Source organism: Myotis lucifugus, unplaced genomic scaffold (genome assembly GCF_000147115.1).
Source record: "Myotis lucifugus unplaced genomic scaffold, Myoluc2.0 scaffold_4, whole genome shotgun sequence".
Taxonomy (NCBI): domain Eukaryota; kingdom Metazoa; phylum Chordata; class Mammalia; order Chiroptera; family Vespertilionidae; genus Myotis; species Myotis lucifugus.
Window position 1 is genome coordinate 2,318,568 of NW_005871052.1, and position 26,583 is coordinate 2,345,150.

The following is a 26,583-nucleotide window of genomic DNA, read 5'->3' on the forward strand; positions in this document are numbered from 1 at the left end:
GAGCAGGCGCTCGGTGTGTGTGTGTGTGTGTGTGTGTGTGTGTGTATGTGTGTGTGTGTGTCCGCTGGGGGCCTGCCTCCAGCCTTGCTGCAGAGGCTTGGAGCAGGCACCCCTCTGTATTATCTCTCAGGCTCAGGTGGAGCCCAGCCCCTCCTCCTGATCTGGTCGTGACTGTGACGGAGTCTCAACCTTATTTGCATATTACTTATTTTTTAATATATATATATATATATATATATGTTCTAATTATTACTTGTTCCCTTTCCAGATACTCTGATACCTACCATTTTTAACTTATTTTTAATTTTAAGGTCTTCTGCTCATTCACAATTCTTTTGCACAATGATAAATTCAATATTTATATAATCACTATAGTGGAATGATTTCCCTATCAAATACATCTTGCATAGCCAATTATTTTGGCAATGTTAATGCATGTCAGAAGTGAAAGGACAGGACCTTACATGCCCATTATTATGGTCTTTCTTAGTTTTATAATTTTCAAGCTCCCCAATTTAATTATATCCACACCAACAAGTATTTTCTGAATAAAAATACCCTCTAATGAAAATGTTCTAAGCTAAGGTACACTGTGCTTTATATTACTGAATCCCATACATAGACAGATCTAACAACCTTCTAAACTTGTAATATCTAGGAAAGTCCATAAAGAGTAATAATATGTTGGTGCTGCTGATAGTGTAGCCACTCTCAAATAATAACAAAAATTTAATTGATAGTGAGATAAAAATAAGTAGAACAATGATAAAATGTATCTCACATTTATTTTATACTTTAACTACCCCCAAATATTTGTTATTATTGATTTTTATTTTTCATTACAATATACCTCTCAAGCATACATATCTGTATTTCTAATTTGAAAAATTTAAAAAGTCAGAGAAATAAAGAAGACTAATTTAAAGAATACTTTAGAAATCTTAAAGGCCAAGTGGCTTGTCTAAGGTCACAATGGGTTTGGTGGTATAATCAAGCTTAAAAGCCAGGTCTCCAAACTCCCAGCTTATATTTTTTTAATGGATTCAAGATACTTCACTTGTTAAATTTAAATCACACTCTCTGTTTTGTATTACAACCTAGAAAATGCCTATATTAAAAAACTCATCACAACCAATATAATGTTATATTTCAATTATAACTTAATAAATAAATAAGTTAAAAAAAACACCCTGTGGTTAAATCCACACCAACTTGAGTTTTTATTGGAACCTTCACTGACTTCAGAGAGAACCTAACAGTTTTTGAAAGGTTGGGGATCTGGCTAGAAATGCAACTTGGATCCTACAGACTCCTCTTTCTACATGATTTAAAGGATACATATGTACTATTATTTGTAATAATTTAAACAATAAAAAATAATAAAAATAAAATTTAATAATTTTCTTCTAAAGTCCATTTTGAATCCAAAAGAGCACCCCAACTTCAATTACATGAGTAATGAATATTGTGTTTATGCATAATATCTTAGATATGCTAAAATAACAGCTACCTTAAAAGATAACTGTTGTTCTCAATTTCACAAGTAATAGCCTGCTCTAGCTTTTTCCTCCAAATTAACTGAGTAAAATGTTTCCAGTAAGTCAAATTGGTACAATGATTTTTGGTTTTCTGCTCAGATAACAGAAATCTTTCACTGTTCTAATAATGTTGTAACTTACCATGAGTCAGAGACTAAATCAAAGCTAGGATACCAATAAAGAAAAGGTCTTTTATCTTACATTTGATCAGAAAATTAAAAGCATTGAGGTCATATGACTATAATTCATGCCCGTTTATTTGAAATTACTTTCTTCTCTTACAATTACTGTTATAAGAATATGCCAATATCAACAAAGAAAAGTTAACTAAGAGTGGCAACCTGCAAGTTTCTATTTATAAGGTCAATTTTATAGCAAATTGAGAAGGGGAATATTGAAGTAATTATTTTGTCACTTAAAAAATTTTTGCTAAGCACCTATGCTTCGCAAGGTATTGTGTTGAGTGTTGTCAGTGATACAAAGATGAATGAAATATTACCCCTTACTTTCAAACTACTTACAATTTGACAGAGAAAACATAAAACACACATATACACCTCCCCCCAAAAATAAGCCAGAAAGTGCTTCAAGAAGTAAAGGAAATGTATGGGAGCACAAGGGAGGCAGACATTTCTTCTTGTGTGAGTACTATCTTCAGTAGTTTGCAAATGCAAGATCTAGAAACTAAAAGGAATTTCTCAGAAAAAAATAGCAATAGCCGCTGAGAAAACGTGGAATTTCCAAAAGCAGGAACCAAGGTTTTCTTCCCTAAACTACCGAATGATAGTGACTTTAGAGTGTTTAAGTTATTCAGACTTATAAGTTAAAAATTATAAAAGTTAGAATTAAAACATGAACTGAAAAAACTGGGAATTTATTCTTCATTGAAATGTCTCTACATAAAAATAATGTTATTGACATAATTTAAATGATCTTTATAATAAATTCTCACCTATATTGTTCTGGATAGCTCTATCATTTCAACCTAATGTGAGGGAAATCTTAATGTGAAGCTATTTTATGGATGGGAAATTAAAAGAAGCTACTATAATTCTGTAGTGGTAATGTATTATTTCCATCCACGTATTGCCTAATCCATTTTACTTAACACAACAAAATATGCAAAACCATCTTTACTAATCATTATCTAAAAGAAAACACTGCAATAAAGAAAATCTTTGTAGTAATTAATCATCTATAATTATAATCATCTATAATTTTAAAATGTTAAGCACAGCCAATCTTTCCTAAAGTGCTTTTGGGTATAATGCTAATAAACAAATCTGTTAAAAGAAGACTTTGAATCTTTTCCTTCCTCTTAAATCAGTAAACCTTATTTTTCAATATCTATTAATGTGAAAGGCAAGTGATATAGGCAGGCCTACCCTTTTTTCTCAAAATTTAACTGTATTTTAATGTCATAAGTTATGATTGATAATAAAATTAATCAAATTAATACATTTAAATCCCCCTTTCATTGCATTTCTCTGTACAATGCATTTTCTTCAGTTAGCATTGGCTCCTTCCAACAGAAGAATGTAAATCATATGATAGTAGTGTGCTTTATTGTCATTATTTTGGAATGTTCAGTTGCTTCCAATGATCAATATTAATTCTAATCTAAAATCACAAATTTATATATAATTAAATATGACTAAAACATTAATTTCAATATTCATACAATAAAGACACTAATAAAATCAAGGAAATCATTCTTAGAATGTTTACTAAAACACGTTATGATCTTAAAAGTTATAGATTTCAGGTTCAACTTTCTAATATTGAAGCATCTTCTTTAAATAACTATAAAATAAATAATATGTTTTTATGTATTTTGTGTGGAATCTGAGCAGCGGAGTCTGAAAAGATTAAATGTGATGTGCAGAACTAAGATGCTTTAAAACATCTTACCTTCTACCCACACACGAACTTCAGTGGGAGAGGATGTCACTGTTGGTTCTCCGTGGAAAAGATGAAAGGATTGTGCCATGTCTTAGAATGGATGGAGAGACTCTTCTGGTGGTTAATATTTAAGGCATAGATGATCTGAGTATCAAAGAATGAAATAACAGAATTAATTGGGTCCAGGCCTTATATATTCATACAGGCTGCATTATCTATACTAATAAAAGCATAATATGCTCATTAGACTGGACAGCCAAACAACCTTCCAGACGTCATTCCGGAGATCCTTCTGGATGAAGCTGCTGTGGTGGAAGCAAGGCAGAGGCAGTTAGGGGCGATCAGGCAGGCAGGCAAGCAGTTAGGGGTGATCAGGCAGGCAGGCAGAGTGGTTAGGTGTGATCAGGCAGGCAGAGGCGGTTAGGGGCAATCAGTCAGGCAGGTGAGTGGTTAGGGGCAATGAGCAGGCAGGCAGAGTGGCCAGGGGCCTAAACTGGCAGTCGGACATCCCCCGAGGGGTCCTGGATTGCGAGAAGGTGCAGGCTGGGCTGGGGCCCCTCCTGCCCCCGTGTATGAATTTTGTGCAGTGGGCCTTTAGTATTAGCATATGCTCCCAGGTTGAGAGTTTGTGGTAAAACAGTCTACTGTTAGTTAATAATTATTGAGTATTTTTTAGTAAAATACAAAAATTCAACTATAACTATGAATGAAATACTGATATATGCTATAATGTGTATGAACCTTGAAAACATTATACTAAGTAAAATAATCCAGACACACAAGGTTTCATAGTATATGAGTTCATTTAGTTGAAATATCCAGAATAGGTAAATCCATAGACACAGAAAGATTAGGGGTTGCCAGGAGGTATCTGGAGGCAGGGAAGAGGTTCTGTTTAATGGGTGCAGGGTTCCCTTTGGGAGTGATGAAGATGTTTTGGAAATAGATATAAGTGATGGTTGCACAACATAGTGAATATAATAAAAACCTCTAAATTGCAAACTTTAAAATCGGTAATTTTGTGTTATATGAATATACATCAATAAATACATTTTAAAAGGCAAAAAATAAAATATATATATATATATATATATATATATATATGTAATTTAGACACAACTTCTATCCTACTGGAATTGTGAATCTATTAAGAAGGATCAAATCACCTAAACAGCATTCTTTTTTTCTCAGACTTTATTTAAAAAGAAGCTTCTAGAAATCCCAAAGACAACAGGGGAGACAAAAACAATAACAACAGAGGAAATTTTAGCCTCTGACACTTGAACTATAGCAAACCATAAATACAACCTAATCCCTAGCCAGATAAACATAAAACCTCACACTAAAGGCCTACAAACCTCATGAACAGCATTCTTGATTAGCTTAAGACAAAAAACATAGAGAAAGGGCTAAGGAGTTTATGCTTAATTGCAAGGAAAAGAGACAGCTTCATGCAGCAGGTGACATCTGTGTCAAGCCAAAGGAGACTAAACAGAAAAGAAGCTTGTAAAAAAAAGGTAATATTTGACTGACCTACATCAGAAGGGTTTTGTGAGATTCATGGAGAAAAAAAAATGAGAACGATAACATTTTCAAAAATGTAAAACATATATTAAGGAAATGTGAATCATTATTAGTCCTGGTAGTTTTGAAGCTTTAATTTGTTGAAGTTTGCAGTATTCCTACCTGTATTATTCATCTCTGGAAACCCATAAGGAGGAAGATACAAAAGATATATTAGTGACAATTTAAAAAGTAAGATTGTGATAACACAGACGCTCTCAGAATCAACTGTTTTCTCTTTCAATGTACACTCTTCTAACCTAATTTTACATGTAGAAACACTTTACAAATGTAAATCATTAATGTTCATGAACAAATGGTCTAAAATCATAGCCAAAGCCCTTCCTGAAAACAAACAAAAAAAACACTTGAATATAGGTCTCACTTTCTTATTCTAAATATGAAATTAGAGAATGGTGCTGCCTCATTACTCAGCCATTTAACTCAAGCCCTGTATTGCACAGCTACTTCTGCAAATACTATGGTATATTTTTACTAAACTTCATTTTGCCTCTCAAATACACTGGGTTTGTTGTTCAATATCTTGTAAACTAAAGAAATGGCAAGGGGCTGACAGGCTTTCTGGAGCAGCACTATCCAACAGAACTTCTTACAATGTTGGAATATTCTACATCTGCACTATTAGATACAATAGCTACTGGCCACATATGGATATTGCTTGGAAACACAATTTTTAATTTTTATTGATTGACATTTAATATGTATATGTGGCTAGTGGCTACTAATTGGATAACAGACTTAGAATCACTAATCAAGTATTAGGGTTACATACCTCATGGACAAACTCAGACTAAAAACGAGGGCTTCTAGGGAAACAAAGATCTGAAAGAATCCTGATGCTTAATGTCAGATTATCCAGAGTCTTAAAATTCATGATGAAAGTAGCAATGAGCCTACCTACACCAGCAAGTTCCTGGCCCTTCTCTGATTTCCCCTTTACCTGAGCTGTGAAGGTAGGAGAGGTTGTGCAGGTTGGGGTGGATAAAAGAAAGGAGGTCTGGGTAGGCTCCGGTGGTGAAATGAACACCCAAGCGGTTTCAGTTACTCTGAAAAAAAATAATAAATAAAATTATTAAGACAGAAACAACAAAGTTCTGGCATTCAGCAGAGAGTTTGTTAAAATAAAGAGAAACAAATTTTCATTCCAGTCCATTTAACAAATAGGTAATATGTGCTTACCATGTGTGGAGCTAGAGAATTTCATTGAGTAAAAGATGTGTTGTGCTTTCTATGATTGTATAACATCACCCAATATCCTCTAATTTCAAGAAAAGGATTTTTTGGTGGGCAGTGGTTTTCCTATTATTTTTGGTTATTTAATATTTACATTACTTTTTGAATCTACCTGGATTTCTTCTTTTTTTTCTTTCTTTGATGTGTTTACTTTTGTTTGTTTTGGCCTTTCCAGCTTCCATTGCTTTCTTCCTTCACAGATAAAAGGAGTAGTATTGCCTATTTTCTCCTCTTGGAAATCCATATGACTATGTATGTAAAATATTTACCAAAGTTTTTTATTTATTTCAGAGTTAAAAGCCTCCCCCCTTCCTCAAAAAGGAAAGGAGGAGGGAAATGGCAAAACAAATAATAAAAACAAATCATTGATGGGAGATAGTGGAGTATTTCCCTCTTCAAAACTTCAGTCTGTTCATAATGAACATTGACTAGCTTACTTCAGTCTATTTTTATGAATATTTACTAGCTTTGAAATATTTCTTCCCAATCATATTCATTTATCTTAAAAATGCTTGGGTCTATAGCCTATGTAAGTGGATAAACTAGAAGCTGAAAGTCTCCTAATTGTCAGCATTTTAATTAAGCTTAATGTATTTTATTTTATTTATTTTTAACATTTTATTTTATTTTATTTTTCCCATCATCATTTATCCTCTCTATGCCTTCTTCAACCTCAACCCATCCATCTCCTTCCACCCTTGCAATCACCAGGTAACCTTAACGTGTCACACAATCTCATTTATATGTGAAATCTAATGAACAAAATAATCTGACAAACAAAACCGATCCAGAGACATGGAAGCACACAACAGACTGAAGATTTTCAGAGGGAAGGTTGGGGAGGAGTAGGAAGAGATCAATCAAAGAACATATATGCATATATGTGTAAACCATGGACACAGACAGTGGTGTGGTGAAGGCCGGGAGTGGTGTTGGGGGTGGGGGGTAGGGGTGTGAGACGTGGGTGGGGGTGGGGAGGAGGGGGTCAATGGGGGGACATCTGTAATATAATAATAAAGATAAATTTTTAAAAGTTTAACATATAAGTACATATAATAAAATAATATTTAATATTAAAAAGTTTAATGCATTTTAAACCACAACCATTGAAATCCCGTTGTCCATATCCTAGACAATAAAGTGCTAGGATTTAAAACAAACGAAAAATTATTAATCATTTGCTGATATCATCATGGTGGCTTTCTTTCACGTAAGTTAATATAAATAATGCTGAGGTGGATTATGACATCATAAAAGGAGAGTCATTGACCCAGAGAATTTAAAAAAACTAGACGTGACATATAAGTAAAAGCCTGGAATTCCACGGTTGGAGTAGTCGCCATAGAAACGGCGCAGATCCCGCCATTTCTTGGGCTTGCCAACGGCTAAAATCCTGTACGAAATTTTCCTCATGTTGAGCTAAAGTCAACCTTCCCTGTACTTGTGCCTCCACCCCCTTATTTTTGTCCTATTTCGGCCTCAAACTGTCCCGGAGTCTCTGACGACTTTGAGCCGGGAGTCAATCTAGGGCCCTCTCCCACCAAGTTGTCTGTTGGCCAAACTAACCGTCACTACGCACCCGTTTTTTGTCCTCGGTTTCTTGGAGGGCGGTTTCCCAGCCCTGTCCTGACCCAAAGGTCCTCCACTAGTCTTTTAGGGCCTCCAGCCACAATGTGGGGCTCAAAGCTGAGGTGTGGGAAGTTTCCTGACCCCCAGAGGCCAGGGACCGAGGGCCACCCAGTTACTCTCAGTTCCCGCCCTCCGCCTGGGCCTAGTCCCTTCCCAAGAGCCCCTGTTCCCCTCTGACCTCCTCATGGGTTAGAGACTTCAAGCGGATTCTCCTCAGAACTGTAAACGCCTCGGTCTACAGCCACACCGGAGGGCTACAAGTTACCTTTAAACCTGCCTTTTTCTCTATCTACCCTCTCAGCCGCACACCGCGGGGATAGGATCCCCTTAGTTACCAACCCGGTGGTGGGATAGGGGGAGGATCTTTCCAGGTTGTTCTGCGCCCCTCGCGATGGTCATGGCTTCCCCACACAGCTTGGGAGTCGTCGCGGGAGTCGTCGCTGTGTGTGACGTAACTCTTGATCAAGGAGGTGCGCGGGTGGGGGTGGGGCGGTTGACGGGAGCTGTTTTACACCCTTTAACAGACACTTAGTAACTGTTGAGAACATTTGTTTTTCTTGAGATACTGTCTAAATATTTTAAGCGTATTCTCACGAGATTAAACACACACACACACACACACACACACACACACAGTGAGAATGAATTCCAGAGAAAGATAAAAAGTAACATGAAGCAACAGGATTTCTTTTTTTTAATCTTTACTGTCTGTTTTATTTTTATTTATTTTATTTATTTTTAAATTCTTATTGTTGAAAGTATTACATATGTCCCCTTTTCCCCCTATTGTCCTCTTCCAGCCCCACCCCCAGCCCTGGCCTTCATCCACACCCCTATTGTCTGTCCATTGACTATGCATATATGCATAAAAGTTTTTTGGCTGATTTCTTACCCCCCCTCCCCACCCCCACACCCCCACACCCTTCCCCAGCCTTCTCTCTGGGGTTTGACCGTCTGTTTCATGATTCTCTGTCTTTGGATCTATTTTTGTTCATCAGTTTATGTTGTTCATTATATTCCACAAATGGGTGAGATCGTGTGATATTTATCTTTCTCTGACTGGCTTATTTAGCTTAGCATAATGCTCTCCAGCTCCATCCATGCTGTTGCAAGTGATAGGAGTTCCTTCCTTTTTACAGCAGCATAGTATTCCATTGTGCAGATGTACCATAGGTTTTTAATCCCCTCATCTGATGATAGCAACAATAGAAGAAAGCCCACTATCTGGGAGAACATATTTGCCAATGTGACATCTGATAAGGGTTTAATCTCCAGAATTTATAGGGAACTCATACAACTTAACAAAAGGATGATAAACAACCTAATAAAAATGTGCAAAGGAACTAAATAGACACTTCCCAAAAGCGAACATACAGAAGGCCAAGAGGCATATGAAAAAATGCTCAAAGTCACTAATCATCTGAGAGATGCAAATCAAAACAACAATGAGGTACCACCTCACACCTGTCTAAGTGGCTATCATCAACAAATCCACAAATGACAAGTGCTGGGGAAGATGTGGAGAAAAAGGAATCCTCATGCACTGCTGGTGGGAATGCAGACTGGTGCAGCCACTGTGGAGAACAGTATGGAGTTTCCTCAAAAAACTAAAAATGGAACTCCCATTTGACCCAGTGATCCCACTTCTAGGAATATATCCCAAGAAACCAGAAACACCAATCAGAAAGATCATATGCACCCCTATGTTCATAGCAGCACAATTTACAACAGCTAACATTTGGAAACAGCCTAAGTGCCCATCAGCAGATAGTCACAGGTTTCTTAATGAAAGAGAGCTTGTTGAAATACTGAATTAAAGACATGTGCTTCTCTAGTGTTTATGGGAAATTCATTTTTGTTTTCCCTTTCTTAATTTAACTTTATAAACCATAAAACTGAGGCCTAGACTGCGGGAGGGAAAGTGATGGGAGAAGGCTAGAACTAGGGTCTCTAGGAGCCTTACACTCCAGTGATTATTTGAAGTTTCTCCCATTTTGATATTCTATGGATTTAAATAATGCTGCTTTAAAGTGCACCTGCACTAGTACTCGGTATTCAAACTGAAACTTAGAAGAATACTTCCTTCTAATTTTCACCAAAACACTGTATCCCTTGACCTTGCAAATTTGTGAACCCCATTTTTAAAACAGCTGAAATTATTCTCTTATATTATTGGAGTCCTCCTAGATATCATATCTGAGTATTCATTTTCCTGCAAGTGTTGCTGAAGCTTGCATCCAGATATGGTGCTATAATAGGTAAATACATTTATGTTTAAAGTCCCTTATCAAAGCAAACATCTAAAAGCTGTAATAAACTAAATCAAAATGTCTACTAATAGCCCTATTCACTGAAAAACATTTCCCTGGATATTCCATATCACCAAAGGAGGCCATCTGGTCCACCAAATAGAATAATTGAATGCGGAATATAACTAAAATAAACCTGAAAAATAATTTTATCTTCTCCTCTCATTTACAGATCAGGAAACCAAGGCCTAGATAAAAGAGATTTGTTCCAAGTCACACAATTTAGCAGTAGATCTAGAAAAATAGTCCAGGCATCTGGACCTCAGTACAGTGCTCCTTCCACTAAACCTCATACATATCAGAATCAAATGACATGTCCAGCAAAATGAGAAAGTTGTGTGAAAAAGTCACACATAAGGTTTCTTTCTCCTAGGACTTAGGCACAAGAATGGGTGAAAAAAATAAAAAGAAACAACAATACCATAACATCTAAAAACTAATGAGAAAGGAAAGCATGGGATGGCTAGTGGGAAGAGTTAGAAGCAATAAAGTAAACAGTGATTGTTTTACAAGTGTGAACATAATGAATTACTTCTGACCAAATGAAATTATTAGAATCAGCAAGCATAGTAACACTAGTTGATTCCAATAAAATGCAATTCTCACATCCACTTTTACAAAGACATGTTTGCCACTTTAATCAGTTGTCTCAAAGCAGCTTCTCTCCTGTTTGCTCAACCTCTGAATCTTATACATATCTGCTATAAAAATGTGTTATTATTTACATAACTTTTGGATTTATGTAGCCAAAACTATCATCTGTTTGCTATATGAATGTGTTATTAAAAAGCCTATGTATTCACATAAACTAGATTGAAACTGGTACATTCAAATAGCACAGATTTTACTTTTTGTTATTTAATTAGTGGGATATATCTCTTTGGGATTGGAGCATAACACTTCATTTACTGTTATTCCCAGGGTTTCAGCTTCATGCAAGTTAATCTGATAAACTAATCTATGCTAAATTGTTAGTAATTGTTGCCAACTTCCCTTGTGAGGTTGTAATTTAGCAGTAACTTTGCGTACTGAATGGTAATCAGGGAAACCTGGCAGTGTTTAATTATTCCTCAATCTCCTTTTGTTTGTCCCTTATGATTATATATACATATATATATTCACATATGCTATATTAAATATATATATAATAAATATTTAAATATATAACAAGGAAACCTAAAAATGAAGAACACTGTAGTACAGTTTATAAATATCATGCCACAGATGTTAAAGGGCTTTCACATGTATTTCCTCATTTTCTTCAACTAATGATTTACCATTTGCCAGAAAGCAAAGCTAAATTCTTATGAGTATATAGCCACTGCTACATTTTGTTAACAGAGCCAGTTAAATTCATGACTTGATAATAACAATTAATCAAAACTTAACAAAAACCAATAACTTATTTTGATAAATGTTACAACTGCTTCATATTTGGAGAGTTTCATATTAATACTGGAGAGTATTTGAAAAGAATCTCTAGCACGATTTCCATAATAATAATTATACTACACATTAATATATAAATTACAGCTTCCCAAGCTTTTCAGAAACATTATAGATTTGCCACTTCAAATATATAATCTCATAAACAGAGTACCTTGCATTTTTTTTATCTCTCCTACTTCATCTGCAAAATTCTGCTACAGAGCAAGACTAGGGTAAAATTGCTATAAGCACATTTCCCTATTTTATTAAGCTATAAGTGAAATCATGAATCATACTTTTCCATATAATCACACTTGATTAATATTTCTCATTTCCTTTCTTTGTAAGGATCAACTATCTCAGACAAGATAGACAAGCAGGAAACATTAAATTAAAAATATAACAGTTATAAAGTCCCATTTACCAAATATTTAACCCTGAAATTTAGCATTTCCAATAAAATGCAATTCTCTAGATTACAAACTCACCAATATCTTTCTGAGAATCCAAATAGAACACATGATTAGTTGATCCTCTAACTCTGAAAATATCTGTTCTTCATCTTTACAAAATTACCTAGTAAAAGCAGTAGCAACAAAAGCACCTCACATATTTTTCTTATTTCTTCACTGAAACCCCATACAAGTCAGTCAGAATTGATTGCGGGATTTGACTGTAAATTTATAAGAAAGAATGACTCACCTATGAATGAGCATCAGGTTGTCACGCTCAGGATGGAATTGAAACACCACTGACTCAAAGCAACAGAGCTCACCACCAGATCTGTATTCTGAAAAATGCCTCCCAAATCCAACCTACTCCCTTAAGCTACAGGCTTCATCCATCTACTGGTCATTGCTCTCTTTGACATCATTTGCTGTACTGTAGTAGAATCCAATCACATGGCAGGTGCATAGGAGGGGATATGTAACAAGTACCTCACAAATCATCCCCTGCATCTGTGTGATGCCATGTGAGCTGCATAGCGTCTCTGCATATATTACCTTATCTGAGCCCCATAGCAAAGTTTTGAAAATTATTGGTAGGAGAGACTATTATATTCATCAGAAGATGAGGAAATGTAAGCTCATGGGTTTAAATTATTTACCCAGTGTAACCTACTAGCTAAGTAGAAGGGCTGATACTTGAACCCAGATTGTCTAACTTCTGCCTTAGTATTCTCTCTAATGACTTTTAATGATGTGTTGTACCTTTTGTTGCAATTATTTCAATTTTATCTCCAGAGACTCATGTATAATTAATTGGATATCATAAGCCCAAGTTTTGACTACTGTAAAATACACTGTCCTGGCTCCAGCCCTCTTCTGTCCCTTCACTGCGATTGCATTCTCACTTTGACAAATGTAAACTTTTTATACACCTCCATAATGATATTCTTTATTTTGGGAATTAAACTATTGCTCAATGCAGTTCATCTCCACATCCTGCATTGCATGTATATCCATCTCCACACCTTTTTTTATCAACTCAATCTGTGAAAACTAACCTCTCTAACGAACTTATTGATAATGGCTCTCGAGTCAAATATAGGGAAAAAATGTATATGGCTTTTCCAGAATACAGACCAGGTGGTGGGTGGTGAGCTCTTTTGCTTTTGATTATATATATATATATATATATATATATATATATATATATATATATAATTTCTTCACTGAAAGTTTGTAAGCTTTCCATAATTAAAAAGAGATCTGTTAACAAAAGCCTGGCTGAGTTAATTGGTATTTGAATGGAATAGTCCAGCCATACTGAGGAAGCCAAGGGAAGAAAAGATTCAAATGATGGTGTTCATTCTTCAAACAGGAAAAGGTATTGGCTATATTGATTAGGGGTCACTGATGAAATTGTTGTGGTAGAAGTGGTATCCAAATTGCAATTACTAGAAATAAAAATAACAATAGCCACAATTATTGAGCACTTCTATGACAGAAACTGTGCTATCATTTATTTATTTTTTTAAATGTAAATTATAGCATACATACAAAAAGGGCACAAGTCATAAGCATACAGCTCAATGAATTTTCCCTACATGAACATTTCTATTTAACTGCACCAGGATCAAGATGCAAAACATTACCTCAACTCAACACTTAAGAGAGAGTATTTCATTCCTATGACAATCCAATGAAGTAATTATTCTTTTTTAAAAAATATATTTTATTGATTTTTTTTTACAGAGAGGAAGGGATAGGGATAGAGAGTTAGAAACATCGATCAGCTGCCTCCTGCACACCCCCCACTGGGGATGTGCCCACAACCCAGGTACATGCCCTTGACCAGAATCAAACCCGGGACCTTTCAGTCCGCAGGCCGACGCTCTATCCACTGAGCCAAACCGGTTAGGGCTGAAGTAATTATTCTTATTTCCATTTTCATATGAGAAAACTGGCTCGGAGTTGTTAACATGTTCAGGATTACCCAACTTGTAGATATTAGAGAGGAATTGCAATATTTTTTTTCTCTACTTTCAAATTTCATGCCACACATCTGCCTTTAAAAAGCACAATTTACAATAGCTTTAAGTTGAAAACAGCCCAAGTGACCATCAGCAGATGAGTGGATATAAAAACTGTGGTACATTTACACAATGGAATACTATGCAGCTGTAAAAAAGAAATAACTCTTACCATTTGCAACAGCATGGGTGGACCTGGAGAGCATTATGCTAAGTGAAATAAGCCAGTCAGAGTATAAATATCACATAATCTCACTCATATGTGGAATCTAATGAACAAAATAAGCTGATGAACAAAATAGATCCAGAGACACAGAAGCATGGAACAGACTGACAAATTTATAGGGAAGGTGGGAGGAGTGATTAACCTGGGAACTTATATGAATATATGCATAGCCCATGGGCACAGACCATAGAGTAGTGAAGGCCTGGGAGGGGTGTGTGCAGGCTTGAGGCAGTCAATGGGAAAAAAAAAGGGAAATAGGTAATACTTTCAACAATAAAGAGATAATTTTTTAAAAAGCTTAATAATATAAACATTAGATATAAGACCAAAACTTGAGTAACTGATATTGCTGAGGGATTAATAGTATTTGAGAAAAAGAGACGATCCTTGGGGATAGTTGCAGACTGAGCGGAAGGAGCTAGTGGAGAGGGAAGATCAAAGATACAAGAAAGGCCCTAACCGGTTTCGCTCAGTGGATAGAGCATCGGTCTGCGGACTCAAGGGTCCCAGGTTCGATTCCAGTCAAGGGCATGTACCTTGGTTGCGGGCACATCCCCAGTGGGGGGTGTGCAGGAGGCAGCTGATTGATGTTTCTCTCTCATTGATGTTTCTAAGTCTCTATCCCTTTCCCTTCTTCTCTGTAAAAAAATCAATAATATATATATATATTTCAAAAAGATACAGGAAAGAAAAAAGGTTGCTTAAAAAGTGGGAGATAAAGGATTAATCAAGAAAAACAGGAATGCATTCAATTACAGCAGAGAATAAGGAGGATGAACACACGAGGAAACGTTAAGGTGGAGTGGCATTTGTAGAGGGAAGCATGTCCTGAGAATATACTGAGAATGCGAAGCACCAGGGTAAGGTAAAGTTTTAAGTAGCATTTCAGGGAAAATACACATTTTAATTAAATTAAGATGGTGGGAAAAAATAATATTCAGCCAACACTTTGAACACTTAAAATATTCCAGGCACTATTCTATGTATTTCGATTTATCTAATCCAATAAATAATCTTGTAATATAAGAACTAAGGGTCCCCCATTTTACAGAACAAGAGGCTGAGGTGAATTATCCACTTTAAGTTCACACAAACAAATAGGCTAATAGGTGGTGGATTCCGAATTTGAACCCAAGCCATCTGTTTCTAGATTCCTTGCACATAGACAGATATAGAGTGATTGTTCTCAAGAGAATGCCGAAATGCACAATATTTGAGCTGCCAGAGAGTTGGACAAATGAGGCAGGACAAATGAGGAGCATAGGAATAAATAGAAATGAATTCAAGGGGGTTGAAAACATAGAAGACAGAGAGCAGGGAGAGTGGATCATGCCTTGTGTGAAAATTCTAATGTTGTAAAGAATGGCTTTGGACTCGGGCAAAGAGGCAGGAATTGGATTCTCAGTATGCCACTTACTAGATGGGTGTACTAGTGAGCATAGGAAACGTGTAAATTATCCCAATGAGAACCATTCTGAAGAAACCATTGCAATGTTGATAAGTATAGAATGTTTTATATTTTGAAATCAATAACATTAATTTGAGCTACATCTTCCACTTCCCTCTTTACCATAATAACATTCTTGCTTTTTAAATCTTTTGACAAAATTTTCAGGACACACACAGGCAGTGGGAATCTATATACATAGTGTTACATGAGGGATATGGAAAACACATTGTACCTGAAATTCAGTAGCTAGCAGCATGTTAAAGTAGGTAACATTTTGACTCCCTTTTTTGAGTTAATGTCCAAATCTGAAAGTCCAGAGGATGACAGATTAAACCTCATTTGTGTTCATTAACAACTTACTAGAAGTTTTTAAGTTCCCTAGCCAAGAGCATAAGGCAGCGAACAACAAAGTTTGAGTTTGAATAGGGGAAAAGATATCAGGAAAATATACATGGACAGAAAGGTGGGAAGTTGGGCTAAGACACACTTGCCCTACTTAACAGTTTGGCCAAAGGGTTTGTCATATATCAGCTTTGTCATCTATCAGTTTTTCCTCTTTCAAATTTCAGCACAATTCCCCCAAAGGGGGTGGGGGGAGGGTTGGTGTTTTCTCTGGCCTCTTTCCTAAGTAAATCTGTTCTACTATCAAACTAATCAAATAAATTTTCTTTTTAAAAAATGCACTACAGCAAATTAAAGAGAAATGAGCTAATGTCAAAATAGCAAATACATACTAAAAATATCTGGATGGCGATACATAGAGCTAGCTTTGCTGAACACATGCTGTATTTTGCCAATCTAAATATTGAAAAAATATTCTCCCATCTATTTGTAAAGAAAATTCCCAGGTTTCTTAGTGATTCAATGTCATGGGAAAATAGTATAGTCACCACAGCCAAAGTAATTACAAATAATGGAAAACCTGTTGTATTCTTAATATTTCTTCTTCACCAAAGAAGTGCTTAGATATATATGATAACTTCAGAAACTGTTAGTGTCTGTGCATGGGACAGTGTATCTCCTTTAGAATTTTAATAGTAGTACTTTTATCTATCGGAAAGGCCAAGTTATTTCTTACCATAAATGTGATTTTACATTGTTTCTTGACTATACAAAATAAGGATTTGTCTCTTCAAATAAGATGATTCAGCATTGACAGGGTGCACTGATTATGGACAGGTTTAAAATTCTTCCAGGCACTATTATTTTTCCTAGATGGGTTGTAAATGGGGATTTCACTGTGCTGATTTAGGCTACCTTCAAAATTCCTGCATTAGCCTGCAGGAAAAAATTAAGGTCTTATACCTACTACCTCTGGCACTGAAACATGAATCTTCTCAAGTCTCATATGATCTAAATTATTTCTGTTCTGAGTTTCTCTACTTTTTCATTTACCTAGAAATCCAACAGTTTAATGCCTGCTGTATTGCTTAATTGCCTTGAGCAAGTCATTTAATATTTCTGAGCCTCAATTGCTTCATTTGAAAAATGGGGCCAATCACAGCTCAAAGTGCTGCTTGAGGATCAAATGAGATAATTTATGAGAAAGTGTTTTGTACAGTAAATGTAAGGTAAACCATTATTTCATGAAAATAGTACAGAGGTAAAGGATTCATTTTTTTTTGTTCTTTTAAACTGATCGTACATTCTTCCTTAAAATTTAGAATGGAAATAAAGGAAATCTTTGTTTTTCATGTCATAAAGTAAGGCAGAGTGGCCTCTAATATTTTTTCTGTCTCTTTAAAATGAGACACCTGAACAGGACATTTAGAAAGGGGAGCTCAACATTGAATTTTCTCTATCATGTGCAAGCCCCTAATGAGCCTATTAGAGAGAAGAGATAAACACACAGATAAGAGCAGATTGCTCATCGCAGTCTGGTTTTCATACTGACCACCTGCTCTACAGTTTTTATAATAATTTAACATTTTCTAGTAGCGATACTTGGCAGAAAAATACTGGCCTTCTTAAGTGGCCAATTTAACTGGCTACAGTGCTGTAATAGGACTGCCTCAAATTACAATGCCATTTCAATTTTCTCTTGAGAAAAATGATATAGTGGAGGAAGGGGTAGAAAAACTAGAAATAATCATAATAGCTGAGAATTCACATCATCTGTTTAATTATGACTGTCATATCGGTAGAAGGTCCTCGTAAGTACCATGACTAAGTTCATGCCAGGGGCACAACTGACATAAAGGATAGGACTCTGACATATGTTATCAAACTTTCTAGGCCTGCTTTGGACCAGAGCAATAAATACTTAATTTTGTTTCTCTATTTACGTAGTAAGAAAAACATGGTGAAAACCTAAACAAAAACACCTATGTCTGAAATTGTGCTGTTGATTCCCCCCCTCTCTTGTTATATATTTTAAGTTACTGCTGAGACTCATTTTTTCTATTGAGTCAAATCTAAATTTTTGGTCTCAGATTTAACAATCAGGTATATTGCCCTTGCCAGTTGTTAGAATTCTAATATTTTATTACCTTTTGTGGAGGATCAAAGAGTTTTGGGGAAAATAGAGATGAGACCTCTGAACAATGCACATATCATGTTCTTATATTTATTATTGTGCCCACAAATTAAATCACTGTTTAAAAAATATTATACAAACTGAAGAGTTCACCATGCTGTAGGAACACAAAGCAAGTAGCTGATTTAATGAAAAGAAAAAAAAAATTGAAAGTGAGTCACAAGAGGCCCGTGTGATTGGAATACTAAGATCCACTAACATCACCAATATCTTTGCTTTCTCTTGAATTCTTTTTCATTTATGAGCCAGTTTAAAATCAAGAGAATTACATTTTAAGAAAAACCGTTTATCCAAACTTAATTCATCTGAGCGAAGATCATTGCAGCCCAGTTATTCACTTTAGCAACTTAATTATTTATTTTATTTGAATGTCTGTCTCTGGATCACCTGTTAGTAATAAAGAGCTCAAGTAATAATACCAATGAAAAATAAGTTGCATTTGTGAAATAAGTGCTTGTGTATGAAAAGTCATTGTTCTGCAGACAATCACTGTGATCAATCAGCACCAACTTGGAATAACTGGCTTCACATTAACTTATTACCAGACCAAGCCCATTTGAATCACAGTCAATTTTATTTTTTAACCTCAAATTTGATAATTAAGTTTAAGTAAATATGTTAGTCCTATCAATTTCAGGATGAATATTATTTTGATCTCTAAGTAAATATGTTAGTCCTATCAATTTCAGGATGAATATTATTTTGATCTCTAATTGCAACTTCTGATTGTCATCCACTAACTGTACTTTGTAACACAAAACAGCATTGCTATTTTACCCTAGAACTAGGAATCTTAGAAATTTATTGAGATGATATTGTAAGAATTATGTATTTTTTCTTCAGTATTCTATATCCATTTTCCAATTAAGTTATGGGTAGGGAGGCAATTTAAAAACATATGGTGCCCTGACCAGTGTGCTCAGTGGTTGGAGTGTTGGCCCTCTACCCCAAGAGTCTTGAGTTCAATTCCCGGTCCAGGGCAAGTATCTTGGTTGCAGGTTCTCTCACATTGATGTTTCTCTCTCTCTCTCCCTCTTCCCTCCCTCCCACCCTCTCTAAAAATCAATGGGAAAAAATATCCTTGGGTGAGGATTAGCAAAAACATATATAAAAACCAAACAAAACATGTGGCTATATTTCAGAAATCCTGAGTTCAAAATCCAATTTCAACACATAACTACCTGAGTAATCTTGGGTAAACCAATTAAATTTTCTGTGCTAGTCTGTGTCCTCATCTGTAAAATAAGAGGTTTGGATTAGATGCTTCCTTTGTGTAACATGCTATAATTTCAGTTTCATTTTAAGGAGAAATCAGGTAAATGAAGAAGGTGTTTAAAATACTTTGTCTTAGCACCCCACTACAACCAATAAGGGAAATGATCATATTCTTCTATTGTGTTTTTTTTTAAATGATAGAACAAGTACATAACCTACGTACCTAGAAAATCCTTTTCTGGCACTCCTCCCCCCATCCTTGTACCTTGATTCTTTTTGGCGTATAACACTATGACAAAGAGGAGACCACAATGACTATCATTACAATGTTATATCTGAAAGTGCCTCTGCTTCTAGGTTAGCTTCAATCCAGGAAGCGGTGAACTTTTCTGTCCTTATAAGGCCCTCTTATAGTCACTGCTGGCCCTCACCATTGCTACTGCAAAAATAATAATAGGATTAAAAACAATAATAGTGATTTAGATAGTGTCAACACTTGAGTACTCATTCTGTGCCAGACACTGGCTTAATTACTTTTGCATGTTTTATCTCATTAAATTCTCACAAAATCTCTAAAAAGACAGGTATGATTTCTTGCCCTTATTTCACAGATGAGGAAACTGAGACTTAGAGAAGTTGAGTTGCTTGCGAAAAGTAATCTTTGACAGAGCCTGAATTCAAACCGAGAAAGTTTAGGTTCAGAGGCATAAACTTTAGCCACTGTGCCGTATTAAAAACCTATTGCTGTACCTAACACTTATTCTAGGTCCTAAGAGGGTGGAGATAAAAAACATTTAAAGAAACTACAGCACCTGTGATCAAAGAGCATGGAATGTGTATATACAGAACTATTGGTAACATTTTGTCATTTTGTTAATTCTCATCCGAGGATATTTTTTCTTTCTTTTTTTTTCTTTTTTTTTTAGAGAGAGTGGAAGGGAGAGGGAGAGACACAGAGAGAGAAACATCAATGTAAGAGACACACATCAATTGGTTGCCTCTGCACACCCCCAACTAGGGTCGAGGATCAAGCCTTCAACAGAGGTAAGTAGCCTTGACCAGAATAAAACCTGGACCCTTCAGTCCACAAGCTGATGCTCTATCCACTGAGCAAAACTGGCTAGGGCTAACATTTTGGAATGCACAAGGAAAACACAACTTTTTCAGAATCATGGCATCACAATGCAATGGAAAAAGGAAGTATTATTCAATAAATTCTTAAGAAACAACAATTTTAGCTAACTGAAAAAAATAACAAAGCTGTATAATTACTCAGACCTAATATCAAAATTCATTCCAAATGGACAAAATAGTTCAATGGAAAATATTTAATTTGTTGGATTGGTAAGGACTTTCTAAGCATAAGAACTGCTGAGTAAGTCTATGTGATGACAAAATTTTGAAAACCCTTCTATATGCCATAAACAGTCCCATTTATTTATTATTTTTTGTCTTCACCCAATGATGTGTTTTCATTGATTTTTTTTTTCTAGAGAGAGAGGAAGGGAGAGACACACAGAGAGAAACATCAGTGTGAGAGAGAAACATCCATCAGTTGCCTCACACACTTGCTCCCACTGGGGATGGAAACTGCAACTTAGGTATGTGCCCTAACCAGGAGACAATGGAATACTACTCAGCTATAAGAAATGGTAACATACTGCCAGTTGTGATAACATGGATGGATCTTGAAAATATCACACTAACCAAAATAATCAGACAAAAAACCTATATACTCTTATTAACTATTGTCACCTCAGTAAATTTAATTAAAAATGCTATAAACAAAACTAAAATTCAAATAATTCAAATAATAAACTGACCTAACATATTTTCAATAAATAAAATAACAGATTAATATCCTTATTATATAAAGTGTTCTTATATATCAATAAGAAAATATTCTAACCCCCATTAGAAAAATTTGCAGAGGATTTGAAGAAATCTAAATAAAGAAATACACAGGCCAATAAATATACAGTGATTCAAGCTTAATAACAAATATATTATCATTAAAACAATGAATTTGTGAGGTGTTTTCTTTTTTGCTTTTTAATTGGATATATAGATTCTTAAGTATAAGGTTAAATAATGTTTTTATACATTCTTGTTAAGTTCATTAAGTGCTAAAAGTTATCAAGAAACTGATTTGGCAACATATAAATATCCTTATAGTTATTCATAACTATGGACCTAACTTTCTGCTTTCTAGAAGATAACCATAGATGGACAAATACTTTTCTATATGTTCAAAGACATAATTATTAAAAATAAAAATATTAAATATTAAAAACAACATAAATAGAGAATAGATCATTGGTTAAATATATTATGGTGCACCAGTATCATGCAGCCAATGCATCATGCCTGAATATTCAATGACAAAGGATGATATTTATTTTGTTGAATGAAGAGAGTAAGGGTTAAACTAGTTATATAATTATATATGCATATATAATCAAACTTTTTTAAGGAGCACATATAACTGTTTGTAAATACATATAGTAAATGAAAAGTAGAAGAAATATACCAAAATTTAACAGCTATCATTGTTTCTGGGTGGTGAGATTTGACTTTTCTTCTTTGTGTTTAATGAAATTTAAAGTTTCTTTCCATGCCCATTTATACTCCCTTTTACTACCTCTACCTACCCTCAACCCCCTTTCCCTCTGGCTATAGCCACACTGTTGTCTGTGCCTATGTGTTACATAAATATATGTGTGGGTGTTTTTGCTTAATCCCTTCACCTTCTTTCATCCAAACCCCTAAACCCCTCCCCTTTGAAAGTTGGTCTGTTCCCTGTATCCATTTCTTTGTTTCTATTTTGTTCCTCAGTTTATTTTCTTCATTAGATTCCACATATAAGTGAGATCATATGGTATTTGTCTTTCTCTGACTGGCTTATTTCACTTAGCATAATAATCTCCAGTTCTGTCCATGCTGTTGCAAAAGGTAAGATTTCTTTTTCTTTCTTTCTTTTCTTTTTTTTTTACAGGCTAAGAAGTAATTCATTGTGTAAATGTACCATGGCTTTCTTATCTACTCATCTACTGATGTGTGCTTGGGCAACTTTCAAATTTTGACTATTGTGAATAACACTGCAATGAACATACGAGTGCACATATTCATTCGAATTAGCATTTCTGGATTCTTAGGTTATATTTTCTGAAGAGAAATCGCTGGGCCAAAAGGCAGTTCCATTTTTAATTTTTTGAGGAAACTCCATACTGGTTTCCACAGTGGTTGCACCAGTCTGCACTCTTACCAATAGTACACTAGGGTTCCCTTTTCTCCACATCTTTGCCAGCACTTGTTATTTGTTGATTTTTTTATGACAGCCATTCTGATAAGTGTAAGGTGATACCTATTGTCATTTGAATTTGCATCTCTTGGATGATTAGTGACTTTATCTCACCCCCAACTATCACTACTGTCTCCTTGAGGACTCTAGTATTTCCATGATTAACATGAAGTCTAACTAACGCTGCTTTCTGTGACGGTAATGCATATTGATATGTGCACAAAAACCTTACATGCTTAGAAATTTAGGTCATTTATGTTCTTTCACTGTATTAAAATTACGCCTTCTGGGGACATCTGAAAAATCTACAAATGTAAAACAAAGAGAACTTTTTCAATGATTGTTTGAAAGAACATCAAAATAAACAACTAAGTCTACATTAACTGGGTATAGATTACCCTTAGCATCTTTTAAATCTCAATCTGGTTTTCCCTTGCCCTCTATCCCCTCTCCCTTGCCACTGTAAACCTAAAATGCAATTAGAAAGTTAAAACCACCATGCCCACTCAAAAAATAGTTTCATAATATATTATGTAACATATAACCAATTTGGTTAAATATACATAATTTACAAATATCCATACCACTTTAAAACCACATTCTTGTAAATAATCGAGAACTGCCCAAGTTTTAAGTCATCCCTAGTATGTCATTCAGTAAAGCACAAAGTTTCGCTCATTTAAAGGAGGAATCAGCCAGCATCAGCTAATAGCTCATCTATATTGAGGGTGTTTTCCAGCATCTGACTGCTATCTTCTTGCTACTTACATGTTTCTCATTTTTTTATATTTCTTAACTTTTGAAAAATTTATTCTTCAGTAATGATCATATATTTCAGCAGTTCAGATTAGAAATTTCTTTTTAAACTCTTGTTATTTAGATATGGGTGAAGAAAACGGAGAGGGATTCAAATACACCTGCTGCTGGCAGTTCCACATAATCTTACACATAGCCAAAACTGTTTTACACTTCATCAGGGTAAACACCATTGATGGCATATAGAAGCTTACTTAACCTCTTTACTGGACTACTAGAGGCTCTGTCTTAAATGGTAAGGTCTATTTCATTTGCATCCTACTAAACTTCCTCAACTGAAAATTAATATTCAATTAAAGCCCTTTGCCTTTCAAATCTTATATTAGTTGTAAAACTCATTCAAGGCTTTATACAGTAGTAAAATTCTCCATACTATCTGCTTTTCTTTTTGTTTCTTGATTGACGAAGGGTCTAGTCACTTTTGAAATTAGAACAAAAATATTGATGCCTTCTTTTATGTATCCTTAGGTTGTATTTTGATATTATAGTCAACTTATACTTAGCCATTATACCAATGTATAATAAGCATGGATAATTAAAATCAACTCACAGATCATCTCCAGGTTCTTATTTTAACTTCTTCTTCCATCAAAACTTTTCCCATGGGGACTAATAAGTAGGAAAATTGAATGTATAAAGTAATGTTTGTCCAGACTTCAGGGAAGAAAAAAAGGATCAAAAGACAGGAAGATGATTTGTATACTTCAGAAACTATATCATCAAGCCCTATCCAAAGTTTACTGTTGTTTATAACATTTTTAAATCCTCTAACTGATTATTAAATACATTTCTTATTATTATAGATACATTATAATGTGTGTAAAAATTGCTTGACTACATATAGCCAATGCTTCTTAGCATAAATATACCAGCTGCTAAATAGGCTTAGCATTTAGCTGTAGCCTTTACTTAAACAATTAATTAATAATTTTTCTACATGTTCCTGACACACAAAAAGCACTTAATAAATACCTGGTGATTTATTGAGTCATTGTGGTGAATTAGCAATGGAACATGATGTATTTTGCTAATACTTTTTTTTATTAACCCTCCTTAATGAAGGATGAAGCCTTCATCACTTTAGCTCTTATTTCCATCATCATTAAACAGATATAACATTTGACTCTTATAAAATGTTATTAAATCCCTTAAATATGTCTATATCCAAATTATAATTTTATTCATAGAAAATAAAGAAGATAGATCTCAGTACCATCAGTGCTAGGGCAACCTAATTATAATAATCAAATAACTGACTAAATGCCAGAGTTTATCAGCTTTAAACTTATAATTGCATTTCTTGTTATATATTTATTATATTCTGGAAATGGCTGACTTTTTACAGTTACATTGTAGATCTTAAATAAATATAATTAACCCAAAGGAGCTGTCAGAATACACCAGGAAACAAAAGATGTTTTCTAATCAATCTTTGGCATTGAACTATATTTAAAACATATATTCCAACCTGTGGATGAGCCTGAGGCAATTCTAAGGAGGCAGTAAATATCACTTGAATACCCGTATTATGCTAGAGTTTATCTTGATTAGCAATGAAATAGCCATCTGCCAAATGCAGGCAGTAAAGTGGCACTAATCAGGAAAATGGCAGGAAAGTTACTTCTGAACTAATTGTCCTTCTGCTAAAAGACTAAAGCACCATGATACTGCTTAAGCCTTTAAATGATTTTTTTTGCAATGAAAATGCACAACAAAAAATATTTTAAAACATAGTTTAATGACATTTTCTGAGTTGGAAAATATGTCTCGGGCTACATGTAGACCCAGTATTTACAAGATAGTCTCAAAAATTGGCATATAAATTTAGTAAAAATGTATTGTCAGTTTACATATGCCTTCACTCATATTTACACACTTTCTAGGGTTCTACAGTAAGATGATCTCAAATTGTCTTATTTAGTAAGTGACTTGCATAGGGCATGTTAGAACATTGGAAAACCCAGGAGTCTTAGACTGATAACTCTTTTTTTCATCATTTACATGAACAGAACCTTAAGAATAATAAGATTAAAAGTTTGATTAGATATTAAGAAACACTTGTTTATGTGGAGATAGCAAAATAAATACAAAGAAATATATAGTTAGTTGCCAATAACAGGCAAATGCATTAACAAAGATGTAATTAAATTTTCTACAAAGGTGTCAGTGCAGGTTTGAAAAATAGCAACAAGTGTTATTTAATTTGTTAACTAGATTTTATCACTCTAGACTTTGTCTCATCTTATACTGTCAATACAAATTCTCTTTTTGCTTACCCACCTCTACAGTTTAGAAAATAACTTGTATTGACAATTTTTTTGGCACTTGACACATCTCATCTTTCAACGGAAGGCTTGTTTCTGTCTCAGTGTACATATACAGGTATCTACCATCTATGTAGTCACACCAGAAAGCAGAGTGGATGAAACACTTAGGGTAATTAGCATTTCCATTAGTCTGAGTTGACAGCCACAGTGCTCTAGAAAAAACTCTTAACAAGCTGGCCATTGATAATAGGAATATGTGGGCTTTGTAAAGGAAAGTGTTAATAAGCAAAACTAATGTATTTCTGAACTAACATTTAATAAAAAAGCAAAATTAACATCAAAATAGCTAATTTACTCATGCATCATGAATTCTGAGAAGTCACAATCTCTGAGTGAAAGTTGAATTATTTCCTTCCACAAGGATAAATGTCTTTGAAAAAACTCACAGTGTAAAATGGATAAAATACTTAAATGTAAGTCATGAAGCTATAACAATCTTAAAAGAAGACATAGGAAGTAAAACCTCAGAAATCCCTCATGGCAATATGTTTGCCTATATATCTCCTCAAGCAAGGGAAACAAAGGAAAAATAAACAAATGGGACTACGTCAAACTAAAAAATTTCTGCATAGCAAAAGAAACCATCAACAAAATGAAAAGGGAGCCCACTTCA